At 35.3% G+C, this 15,889-nt stretch overlaps 1 non-coding gene across 1 annotated transcript; it reads left to right on the top strand.

Annotated features, from left to right (window-relative positions):
* The first annotated feature begins 13,320 nt into the window (after positions 1–13,320).
* LOC111895757 (small nucleolar RNA R71) lies at positions 13,321–13,428 on the top strand. Its single transcript, XR_002851676.1, has one exon. It is a non-coding gene; the product is annotated as a small nucleolar RNA R71 (small nucleolar RNA).
* The last annotated feature ends 2,461 nt before the right edge of the window (positions 13,429–15,889 follow it).

Raw genomic sequence — 15,889 nt, 5'->3', positions numbered from 1 at the left:
TAAAAGTCAAATAATAACGATTAGCATCCCTTGTGGCATGTTTGAATGGTCCACACACATCCGTGTGTATAAGGTCCAACAAACCTTCACCCCTCTCACATGAACCTGTGAAGGGTGACTTTGTCATTTTTCCAAGTAAGCATGATTCGCAACTATCATCTGACTTTAGGTCAAACGACTCCAAGACTCCATCCTTTTGGAGTTGGCCTATGCGCTTCTTGCTTATATGTCCAAGACGACAATGCCATAATGATGCTTTATCCAAGTTATTATTAGTAGAATCAATACACAAAACATTATTTCCTAAGTTATCAACAACAGATACAGCTTCATACACACCATCACAAGGTAATGCTTTAAAATAAAGAATATTATTAAAGAAAGCATCAATAGAACCAACTTCATTATTAAATGAAAAGGTAAACCCTTGTTTGTACAAAGCATGGAAGGAAATAATATTTCTTGCCATTCCTGGCGAATAACAACATTTATTCAGATCTAAGCTAAACCCACTACTTAGCGATAAAGTATAAACTCCAATCTTGGTAACAGGTATAGCTTTCCTATTCCCCATGATCAAGTTTATCCTTCCTTGCTCCACATCCTCACTTCTTCTTAGTCCCTGCAAGTCACAACAAATGTGAATACCACACCCGGTATCAAGGACCCAAGAATTAGAATGGGGTGAGTTATTAGAAATGATAGTGTAAATACCTGCATGGTTGGGTTTAACTTTCCCATCCTTCACATCTTGCTGGTATTTTGGGCAGTTCCGCTTCCAATGAGCTTTTTCATGGCAATAGAAGCATTCAGCCTCTTTTGGGTCAGAAGAAGGAGTAATGAAACCTTTCTTGGTTCCACTTGAAGAAGAGCCATCAAGGGTCCGAGCCTTGGTACCCTTAGAAGATCTCTTTCTCTTCCTCCATCGATTCTTCCCGATTGCCAAAACCGGAGTAGAGTTTTGAGTAGGAGTGATAGCAACCGACTTCCCCTTAAGACCTGATTCTGCGGTCTTGAGAAGTCCCTGAAGTTTGCTGAGGGTGACTTCTTCCTTGTTCATGTGATATGTCATGCGGAATTGATCATAGCACGATGGTAAGGAATGCAAAATAATATCTATTGCAAGATCCTCCGGGAAGTTCACATTAAGCTTTAGCAAACGATCCACATACCTTTGCATTTTCTGCATGTGGCTCGTGACGGATTCCCCGTCCTTCATCATGGTTGTTATCATGGAGCAGATGATCTCATACCTCTCTTGTCTTGCACTTTGATGGTATCTTTCCATCAAATCTTGGTGCATGTCATAAGGGTAGAAATCTTCATAAGACTTTTGGAGTTCCGCTGTCATCGTGGCTGTCATGATGCAAGCCACTTTCGTAGCATCCCTTTCATGTGCCCGAAATTCAGCGATCTCCTGAGGAGTTGCAGTGGACTCATCAATCTCCTTAAGCTCCTTGTCAAGGACATATTCTTTGTCCTCGTAGCGGGTAATCATCCTGATGTTTCTGATCCATTCATTGAAGTTGGATCCATCAAAGGTGACTTTCCCACACAAGTTCATAAGGGTAAAGGAGCCATTAGGATTAGAGCCAGACATCTGAAGGAAAGAGGACAAGATTAGTTTAGATATAAGAGTGTCCTTAATAAAACACCCAAATGTAATATTAAGGCTAGGATCCAATCACAATATAATATAACTTAGAAGAGGTGTGCCGTAATCTAAGCTATATCATATTTGAAAGGTAGGTGAATGACGATTCACCAATTTCCACCACGAAAACCGCAATATTTTAGTATTAGGTTTTTGAATGGTTCTTAGAAATTCCTAGATTCTTTGAGATTCAATGAACTTTTCAAAGGCATGTTTCAATCTCGAGTGTGCCCTCCAAGTTTTGTGACTGGGATACCGAGGATCACAAAACGAGGTGTGAAGTAACCATGCAAATCACTTGGTACCCTTAAAGTTTATCACTCAATCGATGTGCCGGTTAACCACACACGCTCCATCGATACTATAATAAACTCTAAGTCACCCTTTACCTACCTTGTTAAGTCCAAGTTAGTGTGCCGGTTAACCACACACGCTCCACCAACGACTTAATCAAAGTGTAAAGTGTAATTTCATGGAATAGCACCTTATTCACATTTTTCCTAAAGTAACTAAGATTGGGAATTTAATAAAACATTTAGTTACTTTATAATATTCATCATACTTTGAATGAGAATTAATAAGTCCTTGTCTTACCCGTTCGGCTAACGACCCTCCACCGATCAAGCAAGCGGTGGGTGAGAGTGGACACCCATTAAGTCACCATTTTATAGGCAACAACCTTATACCCACCTTATAGACCGGCTTCGTGAATGAGGCGTACTAGCGGTAAGACGACTTTGTTCTTATACATATATATATATATATATATATATATATATATATATATATATATATATATATATATATATATATATATATATATATAATTATTAAATCATAATAATATAAGTATAAGGGTTGAATTTTAACTTTTAAAATTCTAGGGGTTGGAACTAAAGTTTTAACTTAACTTTACTTGTTCCAAAACTTGAGGGCAAGTTTTGTAAACTTTCAAAACTTTTCATTTCTTGTAACTTATGAGTTTAATAGAGTAATAAAATGAGGACTTTTCATTTTTCCTAACTCTTGTGTTCTTTTAATGGTTTTTAATCCAAGAGACTTTTGGTTTTCCATAACTTGAGGACAAGTTATGGACTCCATTAAAACACATTATGATCATGAATTAATCTACCACATAGGTTACAAATAATTCCTATGATCATCTAAACATCATAAGAACAAGAATATGAATATGAACACTTTCAAGAATCAAAATCACATTTAATCTTTGTAATTTTGATAACTAGTTGTTGTAAATGAGTTAGAAAAGACATTACACCTTCTAAAATAAGTTTTCAAGTACCAAAACATTTTAGGGTAATGATTCTAATCCATTTCCAGCAACTCAAGTCGAAATTCTGCACTCTGTCGACCCTACTCGCCGAGTGCATAAACCTACTCGCCGAGTAGGTTGAAGATACACATGAACTCGACGAGTCCTCCCCATGGACTCGCCGAGTCCATCAGTCAGACAACAAGATTTTCGACTTTCTTCAACTTTTAAGCACAAATAACAAACAAACAAGCCTAGGCTCTGATACCACTGATGGGTTTTGAGCATTCTAACACTTCCTAAGTGTACATGCAACCCTAATAACCTTGGATCTATGTTTGTCTAATTATCATGCAAAGTTGAATTCCAAGGTTATATTCCTATCTAGCATACTTGGGGAACAATTTTAACTTGAATCATAGATAGAATAACTTACCTTGTTGTTGCTTGTGTTCCTTGAAACCTTGTGAGCCTAGCACCCCAAGTGTGATGCCTCAAATGCTTCACACAACACCAAATGCTTTTGGAAAGACTCTTGAGATAACACACACTTCTCAAAATCGGCCAAGCCCTCTAGTTTCTTATGTCTATTTGTCTAGACGATTTTGGTGGAGAATATGATCCTTATATAGTGTTGATACATCTAGGGTTACACCATGTAAGCCCTAATGTGTCATGACTCTTCATTTCCATGACCCATGGGTTTGTAACTCCCATGGAGCATCCATGGAGCATCCTATGGGTAGAACCCAACTTGATAATCCATGGAGCCTCTTAGCCCACTATACAAGATATGGATGATTTACATAATCAACCCATATATTTAATTAGTTATCCTTTGATCACTTAATTAATTCCAAATTAATTCTTGATCAAACTAATCAAATAATATTATTAATATATTAGAACTTATAATATATTAATAATCTCCAAGTGTTATTTCTCTCATTTAGTCTATCCAATTGCATGGTGCCATGCAACCCAAATGGACCATGCCGGGTCGGGTCAAGTACAAGCCCGAAATAGTTATGGACTTAGACACCTTATCCAATACCATTTCCTCAGGGTGTTACAAAGGCACACCAATCAAATGTTCATGTCACAAAAACAAAGTTAATGTACTTTAATTTGAGTATTATGTGATCATAAGAGTAATGTACTTTAATTCGTGTAATTTTTATGAAAACAAAATATGTTTATATGATGATGTGTTTTGCATATAACCACTTAAAAGCTTTAAATTTATATCCTATTTATTCGATTTAACTAAAACATAATAGACAGTGTACCTAGTCGCATAGTAGTGAAGTAGAGTAAGTAAGAGTCAAACACAGAGAACAAAATTTGAATAAGGAAAATATTGCTAATAATTATACAAAAGAAACAAACATAGAAAAAGGGTTTTTATCTGATTTTTGAAGTTCGTAAAAACATAACTTTAAACAATGTACTTAGTAAACAACTAGAAAATGAGATTTCATCAAGAGTTAAAAGGTAGTTTCGTTTAAATTCGAATCCCCTTTTTCCTATGACTGATTTGAAGTGATTGATTAACTTCAATTGGATACCAATTTAAAGATTACAAATTGTCATGATCAGACTAACTAGCATCAATCAATTCATTAACTTTAACCAGAATGATCATGCAAATTAAGAACACAAAACTAATTTTTAAGATATTTTTAGGCTATGAATGATTTGACCTAAGAATTATCTGTCAACGATCAAGATTAGATAATCTAGAAATTATTATGATCAAATGATTATCTTTAAAACAATTAAGCAACTAACTTACCACCTATATTACGGTATGATCAACCTCTATCTAGCAATTTAATTATTATAAACAACTAGGTAAATAAGTTCATGCAATCAATGGCCACTTTAGTACCCAAAACTAATACACTAAGTAATAAAGATAGAAAAGTTAACATACTAAGATGATCTATCAAACACACAGTAAATCCAACTTCAATAATCCAAAAAACTAGTAATGGACACATGGTATTAGGTTTTATCTAATCTAACGAAATCAATAGGGCTTTAGCCCATAATTATAGCAAAACAACAAATAATCACGAAGTAAGATAGATTAAACATGATTATCACTATGGAAACCAAATGATTATTTTAAATCATTACTCCAATCTCCATAAAGCTCTTTCTCCAACGAATTCTGGTCTCTAAGGGTTCCTTGGTTGCTTTTGTGAAAGATCTCGACACTCTCAATAAATGCACCTTTAGTTATGACTTGAAAACGGTATTTAAACTAGCCTAATTATGTTTTCCACGTTGTGGCAATCCGTTCGGCATGCCATGGGAAGCACTTAATTCCAGTAAGCAACAATTCTTCAGTTTAATCGAGAAGCCTCCAACAGCCACGGCGTGGACCAGAGTTAACCACGTCACAGACTTCCTCATAATGTAGGCTCTTTTTCAAGATTTATCTTCCAAGTTTCTAGCTTTGTTCAGTTTCGACCCTTCTCCCTGAGAATGTCTTCATTTGGCTATAAAATAGATATTAATCTTATAAGTATCCAATATCTTTTTATTTAACCAAATTATAGCTCAAATGTATAGAAATAACACATAAATATGTATATAAATATTGAAATATCAAAATACCGACACTTGTCTTTTGGTTGCCACAAGAAAAAATTCTTTCAATACATCACATCAAAACATTTCCAACAAAAATCACACAAAACAATCCAATTCAAAATCACTAATTACATCCCGCCTAAATGCATGTATTTATGCCTAGTAAATCCTAAGTACTTCCCAAGTCCTAAATAGTCACAATTCTCATAAATGCTTCCCACTTATGTTGAGCAACATTCATATTTGCATTTCTACCACCTATGCCCTTTTATTTAACCCATTTTGTTTGAAAAGTTATTGTCAAATTCCAAGTGATGCGACTTTAAAAAGGAAAATACTATATAATATAATTGTCCTAAAAAATATAACTAAACTTTATTTTCAACTTCCTATTTTTGTGGAACATTTTATTTATTTATTTTTTTCAACTTTTTCCATTTTTTTTTTCTTCTCTCAAATTTTCAACTTCAACCTCACGTAAAAAAGCAAACAGATAACTCTAAGTTTATTTCTACTATACTATAGCTCATGAATTTTTAAGAAATTCATGGAATTCCTTAGACCACTAATGGAACTCATGATTTTCGATGAAAATCATGTAGCGAATTTCTTCGTGTCCATCAAAGTTCATAAATTGGTTCCATTTCTGAACTTTTAATTATTTTTATATATAGCCATGTAAAATCATAAAGTTGGTCACTTTATGACTTAGGATATCATTTTAGACTTAGATTTGAGTTTTGGATGGAAGGATTAATGAAATAAGATCTTAATGAGACTTTAGGACTAGGCTACATACGCTAGGCATACCTAGGGGTACGTTGCGCGTATACATACGCTAGGCATACCTAGGGCGTACTCCGTTGGGAAGGGGTATTGTCTTTTGTGCCTCGACCATTGACTTTGACTTTGACCAAGTGTGACTTAAGGGGTATTTTGGGTATTTTGAGCTACAGTTAAGCCTTCATCTTTATTTGTTGAATTGGAGACCTATAGAGCTATTATTTAGAGTAGTGAATTCTTCGGCTATTCGTGAGACTGTGAGGTGAGTTTTTCTCACTGTGCATGTGGGTCCAAGGCACCAATACTGGCCCCTTTAGTTATGTATCCTAGTATATAGGATGTTTCTATATGGTAGTGATATGCAGATCTGTCTGTTATTCTGTTAACCGGTTATATGATTATTTGTTGCTGGATATATGTTATTTGTTATGCATTTGTCGATATGGTATGATGGAGTTAAGACTGTACTTCTTTGTGCTATCAGTCAATAGACCGGGGCATTTCAACCGAAATGTTGTGGGCCAGGGCATTCCAACCGAAAGATTGTGGGTCGGGGTAACCCAACCAGGAGGTTGTGGACCCGTTATGTATGGGACAAACCAAGCGAAAGGTTGTGAGTTCGGGCATTCCAACCAAAAGGTTATGCGCCGGGGGTAATCCAACTAGGAGTTTGTGGACCTATTATCTGTTTGATTATATGTTTTGTGGTGTTACTTTGGGGGAAACTCACTAAGCTTTAGCTTGCATTTCTAGTTTATGGTTTTAGGTATTTCCGAGGATCATGGAAAGGCGATGGCGTGATCGCACACAACTTCCTGTTTTTCTGGCATTGGGTCTTCGAAAACTCTGATCTTGAAATAATGTTTTGAAAACAATGAATCTTTTGAATGATATGATGTTAAATGGTTGATTTTGAAAATTTCAAATTTCTTTGATTTTTGGGATGTTACATGACTCACTTTATTTTAATAGAAAGGACCCATGAGATAAATCATCGCCGATAGGCTTTTTATTAGGTTAGATATTCACAAAGAAAAACATATTATGTCCCTCAAACTACATAAAACGCCATTTTTATCTCATGATTTCACTAGAACTGGGAAGCCATAAATGTACTAGAGCATATTGGCTAAAGTAAATCTTAGAGTTTTTCTTCAATCATCTCACACACCACTAGCAAACTAGTCCCAACACAATAATATCAAAATAAAATTTAAAAAAGTACTAGAGTTTTCAAATTAGACTATTTTTGCAAGTCAGCATAAAATTATTTGGAAAAAGTTTTAAAATGTAGCATTTTCCTCAATAAAAACTTTTTAATGCTTTAAATTCTTTTTGACCCCTTACCCCACACTTATTTCATACAATGACCTATTGTATGAATAAAATAAACCATATAAAAGCAATAAAATAAAAAAAATGAACAGACTACCCTGGAGTAGTAGTAGAGAGATCGAATTTGATTGTTATGGGCAAGCTTTGACATCTCAAAAAATTGTTGGAAACTGGAGCTCAACTGCTTGTTAATGTATTAGAACATGAATAAAGAACATGGACTTCGTAATCGTAATGTAAAAGTTTGCAAAAAATTGCAATAAATAGTGACCACGACGTAGGAAACCGTCGAGCACTTCGTCGCGTTGAGTGAGAGTTACAACGGAAAATATGACCGTGATGAAAAACTCCTCCATGACATGGGAATAGCTCGTCTACGTCGTGGAAATCGCTGAAGACAAAAACTACCATCCTTTATATTTTTGTGACATAGAACAGCAAAGTTCCTCTTATAATCTTCATAATGGCTAATTGACTCTCACGAACTAAACGCCTATCCCACACTTATTGTAAGTCGTGTCGCTCAATTATTTACTCTAAAAATTCTCTCACGACTTCTTTCTTTACTAGCAAACTCTCGTATGTGCATCAAAAATAAACCAATTCTCTAGGGTAAAACAAAGAAAATACAATTCATCATTCGGTTACAAAATGTAAACAAACAAAAATTAAGTTGGAATAAATCATAGAAAACATAAAAAAAAAAAAAAAAATTGAAAATGAAAGGGTAAGTGTCACTCCTCATCTTCATCATTGCCTCCTCCACTAGTGCATGACCCAATATCATTCACTTCCCACAATCCCTCCCAAGTTCTAATATATGGAAATTGTTACGGAATATCAACAGAACACTCCATCTTCAAATGGTAAAATAATAAATCCATAGATTTACCAAAATGATTAATCCCTTCATGAATATTTTCTAAGTACATGACAACTCTTTTCTGAAATGGGTCAACAGAAATTCCCTATACTAGCACATGTTGTTGTGATCGTGCTTTTGTGATCCAACCTCCTCAATCATTCTTATACGGTCATCCAAAGGAACTAAATATTTTACTTCACCTACATCACACAGAATTCTAGCATTCTGAAATGATCGAGGCAACAATAAACACCCCCTACTTTACTAAACATTGTAGCAATATGATGCTCCATAAAAACAATAGGATCTAGCCAAGCGTGTAGCAAGTTTTCCTCCACAAATGGGTGCTCCTGATTTCTCTTTTGCTACTCTCTTATAAAGGAAAAGTGCAACATGATACGTATTGTTGTACACAATTCATGGATTGATAATGCTCCGTAGGAATAACAAATCTTGCTCTTGAACCCTATCCCCTAATTTCTTTTGGTTGATGGAAAATGTGATTGGTATGTGAATGAAATGAAGAATCGGAGAACGAATATGGATTGAAGGCATAATAGATGGCTTGAAGATTCCAGTTTCTAAAGAAAACCAAGATGTTGGTAAAAGAATTCTTCTGGTAAGACCCGATGTACCTTTTATATAAAAATAGTAAATGATGGAGTAATAGCATCCAACTTAACATAAAGACCCAATATCCAAGCTAACTCCACAAGAAAACATTGTGGATCTTTCATAACCAGTCTAAAACTCAAGTCCCTCTTATCATTTATGTCCCCTCGAAAATTGAACTCAATTATGAAAAACAATTATGCACATAATTCCCTGAATATTAGTTCATTAATCTTGAACAAACGACCCCATCCATTGCAAATAAAACGAAAGTCTTTTCTCGTGTAAATCCTTGTCAAATAAGGAAAAATTCGAGAGGCAAGTCCCATTTCTTCCATCCAATTCCAATCTAAAATAGGAGGTGCAACAATTTCTCTTTCATGCAAAAGATCAAACGTAGCCTTTTAACATGCATGTTTGTCCGATTTAATATTTAAAGTCCATTTATACCACTCATGAATGGGTGGTTCAACTGGAAATGCTCCCTTTATTTGAAATTCATGCCCATTACTACGTTTCCTAGATCCCATATGTTGCAAAACAAACAAAGAAACAATTATCCACATCATAATCATAATCATGTTTAGAAAAAAATTATAAAATTTGCGAAGCTGCCCAGTTTCCACGGCATGGGAATGACGTCCATGTCGTAGCTGAAGAAGAAATCGAAAATGGACACTACAAGGATACAGACCTATGCCGACGACACTTATGCCGACGACTAGTGTCGTCGCTAAAAGTACCCCTATCCCGACGACTAGTCGTCGCCATACCTTCTGCGAACTTTGACCAATTTAATTTGACTAGGAACTCTATTCCGACCATACGTGGTCGGCACAAGTATGGCGGGAACGACAAAAATATTGGCGGTCTTCTGAAACTCTATACCGACGACATGTTGTCGGTATAGGTATCAAAAAACTATATTTTTCATATATTTTTAATATATATGCCAGAAAAACAAAACGATGTAGTTTTGTGTAAGCTGTGCCGACGACATGTCGTCGCCATAGGTTTTTAATTTTTTTTTTGTTTCCGCAAATAACTGAAACGACATCATTTATTTTACCCTATACCGACGACATGTCGTCGGCACAGGGGTTTACCCTAAATAATGCGCAGATCCCTCGTTCATTTGCACAGCGACGCCATCTGTTTTGCTCTTCGACGAAACTCCGATTCCTCGTCAAGTAGCCGGTGATTAGCCGCAGGTAAACCTTTTCTACTCCTATTTCGTTGAATATTGATGTGTGCTAATGATTTTTACCCCGAATTTGGGTTTTTTTTTGGTGTATATGGTAGTTAACCGGTGGTGAAACACTACCGCCCTTTTCCTGCCTCAACCTTCCCATCGGCGAGTTGTTCGCCGGCGACCTCGTTCCAGCCACCAAGGGAGTTGTTCACTGGTCCGTTTTCTACTCCTATTTTGTTCATATTGTGTTTTTTTTTTTTTTTTTTTCTGATTTTGTATTGCCGCTTGTGGCCACCACCGGAGGATTACCAGCTTTTTTGACTTCATCACACAAGAACAAAACACAGATTAGTTTTTTTTTTCTAATTTTTATTGAAATTGAAATTATATGTGTATATAGAATTGTGTTGAAATTGAAATTGATCCTCTTTTGATTATATAATTGTGTTCCAACAACCAAGATCCACTCTAAAACAAAAGGGTTTTGTTCCTAATCAACTTTTTCATTAATTAATATCAAATACATCCCTAAATGACCGCTAAATCTAGAATTATCAAACCTAAAATTCGATTCCTAAAATTTTATGGGAACTAACATGAAATTATCATGAAATATCCGATCTAAATTCAATAAAATAAGGATTATAGTTTGCACACATACCTCGGATGTTGATTAAAAAGGAAAAATAAAAGAAATTTGATGATTTTTCGTGGAGATAATGAAAACGTTCTGGGCAAGGATAAAAGAAAGGGGTAAATTAAAAATGAATTTTGACCTTCTAGGGCAACAAATATTTTACCAGTGACGAATCCACACCGCGAGGTCAGTTTCAATGCCAGACATCATAAAACGGGTTTAAGATGGATTCCACGGCGTGGGACAGAATATCCATGTCGTGGCTAACGAGAACCGGAAATTATTACTTTGTAACTTAAAAAAAACAAATTCACCCGACCCCTCCCCCCCCCCCCATTTAAGAATCCAAAATGAGAAAATGAGGAAGCAACTATCCTAAACATATATTAAAAAAACAAAATGGAAATGAAATGCAAAGCAAATTTGGGTTACCTCCCGCATGCAGGCCGCAAGGGCTTATTTTGTAGGAGTAATGAGTTGGACTCCTTCCCACTCTAAGTTGCCTTGGGTGTGGGAACTTATCTCTTTTAATCCCATCAACTCTAGTCAATTCCTTTTGAATGCAACTACTCTTTTTCTATAAGCCTTGTTAAAATTCTCTTTCTTTGTTGGAACAAGATTGTCTTCTTCCTTCTATTGACTCCATTCTTTCAATACTATGCTCATTCTCTAGAGTTGTCTTCTGGACTTGATGTTCAGGGTGTGAAAAGGAAAATACTTCAAATCTCATTGTTGCGACTCACTAACTCTCTTCCATTAAAATTTCCTATTCTAGACGGTAATTATTTACTTCTTTATATTGATCCACTTCTTCCAAAAAGAAAACACCATCATTAAATTCTTCATTAACTGCCTCTTTCTTCACTCCAAAGGTTTTCCTGATCTCCAACTTGTTGTGTGAGCTAGGAATTATGGAAGTCTACTAACGCATTAATGGTACTTAGGAAATGTCTTCCTAAGATTATGGGCAAATTATCTTCTTCTTTCATGTCCAACACCGTAAAGTTCACTAGAAATATGAACTTTTGCTCTTTAATTAATAAGTTTTTGATAACTCCACAAGGATATGTGATCCAGCGACACACCATGAGGATAACAATGTTAGTGGATTTCAATTGTGGAAAATCATGCTTCTTGTAAAAAGAATAAGGCATTAGATTTATAGTTGCTCCCGAATTGGCTAATGCATTTATTTTAATTGTGTTACCGAACTCACAAGGCAATGTTAATCATCCCAGATCTTCCATCTTCGTTAAAATTACTTTTTCTAACAGCAGGTGAACATTGTTCGTTTTGCACCACATTTGAGAGCTTGTCCAATATCTTCCGATGGCGAACTAAATCCTCGAGAAATTTCTCATATTCAATCATTTTTTAATCACTTTGAAAAACGGCATAATAATGAAAAGACCTTTCTCTTGCTCCATGAAGCTATCATGTTCTTGCTCCAACGGGTTGTATTTGACTGTAGACGGTGGTTTTAGAGGTGGCGGATAACGCATGACATGCGATGATTTAGGGACTTCTTCCATCGGCTATGCTGTGGAGATCGAAAATAATTTGTTTTCTCATTATACACTTCTTTTTCTCCATCCTATTTTTCGAAAATCTTTCAACTTTTCTTTAAGAGTACGAAAGGCTCTAACTTTTCCCCATCTTCACTTGTAACCTCCAATACATGCGATTTTGAATTTGTCCCGACATTATTTTTACTTGAACCCAATATTCGTTCGTGAATGAGTTTAGTTAATTGCCCAACATGCTTCTCAATATTTACTATAGAGTGGCATACGTATTGTCATGCCTCTTCTCACTAGCTTCAATGAATCTATTCATAATTGACCCCAAGTCAGGCTTCTTCTCCACTTGTATTTGCTTCTTTTGATACAAAATCTTGCCCATGTTGTCAATATTTTTCTTCTCTGTCTTTTTTATACTCTTCATAGGGCTTCCATTCCTATTTGGATTCCTCCAATCGTCATCAAATATATCACCACTCGAATAACACACTTGCACCTTCTTATTCCCGTTCTCAATCAAGTCACCTTCTTTTGTAAGGTGTGGTTTACTACAATTATCACATCTTACTTGAATCGTGTGAATTGTCTTCTCCATCTTCGTGATCCTCCTATCTATGGTGTCGAGTTACGCAATTATAGAAGCAACATTGACTCCATCTACACTCACTCTTTCTCTGGTATCGTCCTCCCTTGGGTTTTGGTATTCTCTTGAATGCTTGGCGAATTCTTCAATTAGAGCCCTATTGGAGGCCGAATATTTCTTTGTCATGGGTCATTGGGAGTCAAGGATTTGTCGTGTTCCTCTATTTATTCGATCATAAAAAGTTGTAATATCTTGATGCACAATCAAGTTATGTTGAGGTCAATTTCGTAACATTTCCTTATAGTGCTCCCATGCATCATATAATGACTCCCCATCCTTTTATTGGAAAGTTGGTGATGTTCCTTTTCAACTTAGAAATTTTTGAAGGAGGGCTAAATTGTTTAATGAATTCTTTTTTTAAGTTTGTCCATGTTTTAATGGCTCCGGGTGGAAGTGACTTCAACCAATGCTCCACCACATCTTTTAGTGTGGCTGGAAGAATTCTTAACATGGCCGCATCTTTGGGAACAATAGGAAAGTTGAAGTAATTGGCTATTTCCAACATCTCGACAATGTGTTTGTACACATCCTAATAGTTTTTCCCGAAGAATGGTATATCTTTAAGCATACTTCAGATGTGTCCCATAAGCTCAAACTCCGTGTTGGTTAGGATTTTGCGTAGTACTTGACCCGACCCAATATGATCTCTCATTCGTTGATTTCACTCCTCTATCGCCATGGCCATTATATCCGCCATCATATTTTCGGGTTCTCTTTTTTTATCCTCGTCTAAGTCTCTCTCGGTTTCCGGCTCGTAACATGTTCCTTTCATGTTTGGAGTCTTTTTGAATGTTGATACTTTGTCGACTTTGGAACTGCTAATCGATTCATCTTTCTTTTTTTTCCTTTTTCTTGTGGAATTTGGATTCCGGGTCGTCGAAAGGTGGCACAATTTATCCCCTAGTCATGTAATATTTTTAAAAAATAAGGAATTACATATAAAACGAGTAAAAGCATAACAATCCAAAATCTAAAACCCCGGTTTCAACGTCATGGCAATCCAATGGCCACGTCGTGGGAACTGTAATTCCATAAAAGTAAAAAATGATTAAAAAGTAACTTTTTGTGGATTTAACCCCACAAAAAGGGTTGATTAAATATTAGAAATTAAAATTCAACTAAAATAATTGTTCCCCAAAAATGGAGCAAAAAACATAATGTGTTTTATATATAACCACTTAAAAGCTTTAAATTTATATCCTCTCTATTCGACTTAAGTAAAACACAATAGATAGTGTACGTAGTCACGTAGTAGTAAAGTATAGTAAGTAAGAGTCGAACATAGGGAACGTAATTACAATTAGGAAAATAATGATAATAATTAAACTAAAGAAAGAAACTTAAAAAAAAAATATCCGATTTTTCAAGTTTGGAAAAACATAATTTTAAACAATCAACTTAGAAAACAACTAGAAACGATATTTGATCAAGAATTGAAAGGAACTTTGGTTTAGCTTTGAATCCCCTTTTCCTTTGATTGGTTTCAAGTAATGGATTAAATTCAATTGGTTACCAATTTAAAAATTACTAACAGCCATCATCAGACTAACCAACATAGATCAATTCATGAACTTTAACAACAATGATCATGCTATTAAGAACACAAAACTAATTTTTATGATATATTTGGGCTATCGATGATTTAATCTAAGAATTATCTATCTTTGATAAAGTGTAGATAATCAACCAATTTTTATAATAAAATAATGCTATTTAGCAAAACTAAGCAACTAACTTTACCACCTATACTAGGGTATGATCAACCTCCAGCTCTAGCAATTTAACGATGATAAACAGTAAGGTATATAAGTTCATGCAGTCAGTGGTCACTTAACTACACATAACTTATATATAAAGTAATAATGATAGAAACTTTAACATGCTAAGATGATATATCAAACACAAGGTAAATCCAACTTCAATAATCCATAAAAGTAGAAATCAACACACAGTATCAAGGTTAATCTAATATAAACGAAAATGATGGAGGTTTAGCCCATAATTATAACAAAACAACACATAATAACGAACTATGATATATTAACCTTGATTATCACTATGCAAACCAAATTATTATTGTAGATTTTGTAACACTCAGGTCTTGGAGCTACTTATTTATTGATTTTCTAGCTATTATATGAGGGTCACAACGTGAGACAAGGTTGTCACGTCATGAGTGAACATTGACTATTTGACCAGTGTTTTTGAGTCTCACGACGTGAGCCTTTGGGTGCTCATGACATGAGAAAGCTATGATGGCCAAAACCCTAATATTTTGGGTATTTAATGGAATAGAGGGCTAGGGTTGCCGATCCTTTGCCTCCCTCACTCTCTTGCCTCTTGAAAATCCTAATCTCAACCTACTTGAAGTCCTTAGACATTTTTGTGACATTGAAGCATTCTTTGGTGGTTTTTGACTCATTGACTTGGAAGAAAACCTTGGTGGAGCAACCTCTCGGCTATCTAGCTTCTACATCACCTTCTTGTAGAGCTTTTGGACCATTGTAAGTCATAAATCTGGCCTTTTTACCTCTTGCATGCTAGATCTAAGTTTTAAGATCTTTTTTTCATGGTTGTGAAGGATTGTATGCATAAGATCCATAAAGTTGGCAACTTTATGGATCATTGAGGCATTCTCTGTAATATAATCTTTGGATATAAGTTTGGAGTAGTTTTATACTGCGAACGTGAGTATGGATCTCGTTTTTCCCTCTTTTGACCTAATGAGTGTTTAAGTCATGCATTGGTCAAGCATGACTAAAAAGATATGATTT

This window comes from Lactuca sativa, chromosome 7, assembly GCF_002870075.4.
Source record: "Lactuca sativa cultivar Salinas chromosome 7, Lsat_Salinas_v11, whole genome shotgun sequence".
Taxonomy (NCBI): domain Eukaryota; kingdom Viridiplantae; phylum Streptophyta; class Magnoliopsida; order Asterales; family Asteraceae; genus Lactuca; species Lactuca sativa.
This window is presented reverse-complemented; position numbering and strand designations above follow the sequence as displayed.